This window comes from Schistocerca cancellata, chromosome 6 (genome assembly GCF_023864275.1).
Source record: "Schistocerca cancellata isolate TAMUIC-IGC-003103 chromosome 6, iqSchCanc2.1, whole genome shotgun sequence".
In the NCBI taxonomy this organism is placed as follows: Eukaryota; Metazoa; Arthropoda; class Insecta; order Orthoptera; family Acrididae; genus Schistocerca; species Schistocerca cancellata.
The window spans coordinates 237,997,935-237,999,845 of NC_064631.1; the positions used below are offsets into that span (position 1 = coordinate 237,997,935).

A 1,911-nucleotide genomic window follows, 5' to 3' on the forward strand; every position below is an offset into this window, starting at 1 on the left:
ACAGGGCACGCCGTTCACGTAAATTATGGGTCTGTGGATTTGGAGCTGATGACCGATGTGTTTCATCGGTTTCAGATTAGGTAATATCAACGTGAACATTCACTGTCATGGTCCTCAAACCATCGTAGCACGTTTCTGGCCTTGTGACGCAGGCAGATACGCTGCTGAAACATCTCATTAGCATCGGGCAAGGCATCAGGTATGATGGGATTCAGGTGATCCGCAATAACGTTCATGTAGACCACCATTATCATAGAGCCTTCAATGACTACCACAGGCTAATGTCCTCCATAGCATAATACTGAGCCAATCAGCTTGCATCTTTTCACCTGTAAGACATTTTACCAGACACGACCATCGACCTGGTGTAACAATCAACGTCATTCGCCTGACTAGGTCTCTTTTGATCCATGGTCCTATCTCGATGACCCATGCCCGCTGCTATGGTGACAGATGCCGTTTTTGGTTCAGCAGGGAATGCATGGGGTCATCAGTCACAGACCTCTACCTATACTGCTTCATAGTGTACGCAAGCCTTCGATCTCCACATACTACAATGAGGTGCGGGCGTCCTACGCCTTGTCATGGTTGATCAGGGGAAAGCAAGAGGTCATCAGTCACAGACCTCCATATGTACTGCTTCATAGTGCTGGCAAGCCTCTCATCTCCAGGCTCTGAGGTGTGGGCGTGCTACATCTTGTTGTCTAGTCGTAGCTTCGATGTCTTTCAATCTGTTTCCATTGATGCGAACAAGTATAGAAAGTGCACAGCTGCCCAAATTAGCCGCTTTCGAGATGATCGTTCCCAGGTCCTAGCCCATTACAATTTTCCCTTTCCCACAGTATTTTAGTATATTTCCTCACTTGTACTGGATATTTGGCTGTTGAGGGGAATCAGTCATTTGCAAAGATCTCTAGAGCTAACGATGCATCCGGTTGTACAGGGTTTAACCAAGCACTGGATGAACGTACATTTCCCTAGCGTGTAATGTTAACAAACCGGCTTCCCAAAACCAAGAAACTATTACTGGACTGTGTAGACCCAACCAGCTGAGAGGTTTATGGGGCAGTTCCACAGAGCAGTTTACATCCATAACTACACTCTGCTGGCCATTGTGAAGTGCATAAAAGAGGCTACCATATGTTATCGCTTTTTCCCGTTCCACAGAGCGATTCGTAGGGAATTGTGACATATTTTATTTTTGTCACTGATAAAATGAAATTTTATTGTGATTATTAATTTTTTTGTTATGTAGTCTATTAGGTTGTTTTACCATATCTGAAATCCTTCTTCCATTTGGCGCGATTAATTACTAATGTCATTCTGCTTCCATCTACCTCATCTTCATACGTCCACACACACACACACATACACACACACACACACACACACACACACACACACAACGCGCGCATGTGCACACACGCCCTTTTTTGGTTTTTTTGTTAATGTTTCTCTGGCTTGTCCTCTTCATAGTTATTTACTGAAAAACTTTAACAACGACAAAAATGGTTCAAATGGCTCTGAGCACTATGGGACTCAACTGCTGTGGTCGTAAGTCCCCTAGAACTTAGAACTACTTAAACCTAACTAACCTAAGTACATCACACACATCCATGCCCGAGGCAGGATTCGAACCTGCGACCGTAGCGGTCGTGCGGTTCCAGACTGTAGCGCCTTTAACCGCTCGGCCACTCAGGCCGGCTTTAACAACGACACCAATGCCCCAGTCTTCAGGTGTTAAACCCTCAACAGTAAGGTCTACCTCATTTGGGTGTGTTCTAAAGATGGTGTAGCGTTATTCGTCAGTGACGAACACTGTTCCTTGATTCTCCCACTTCCCACAACACATAGCAAACAGATGCTGCATAAGTGCAGTACTCGTGTTTGGACAGGTGGATAACGTCCGGC

The 1,911-nt window shown here is 45.4% G+C and overlaps 1 non-coding gene across 1 annotated transcript; it reads right to left on the reverse strand.

Moving 5' to 3' along the window:
• Nucleotides 1-1,617: 1,617 nt before the first annotated feature.
• On the reverse strand, nucleotides 1,618-1,701 carry Trnas-gga (transfer RNA serine (anticodon GGA)). The gene is given in 2 exon segments: nucleotides 1,618-1,652; nucleotides 1,662-1,701. It is a non-coding gene; the product is annotated as a tRNA-Ser (tRNA).
• Nucleotides 1,702-1,911: the final 210 nt, after the last annotated feature.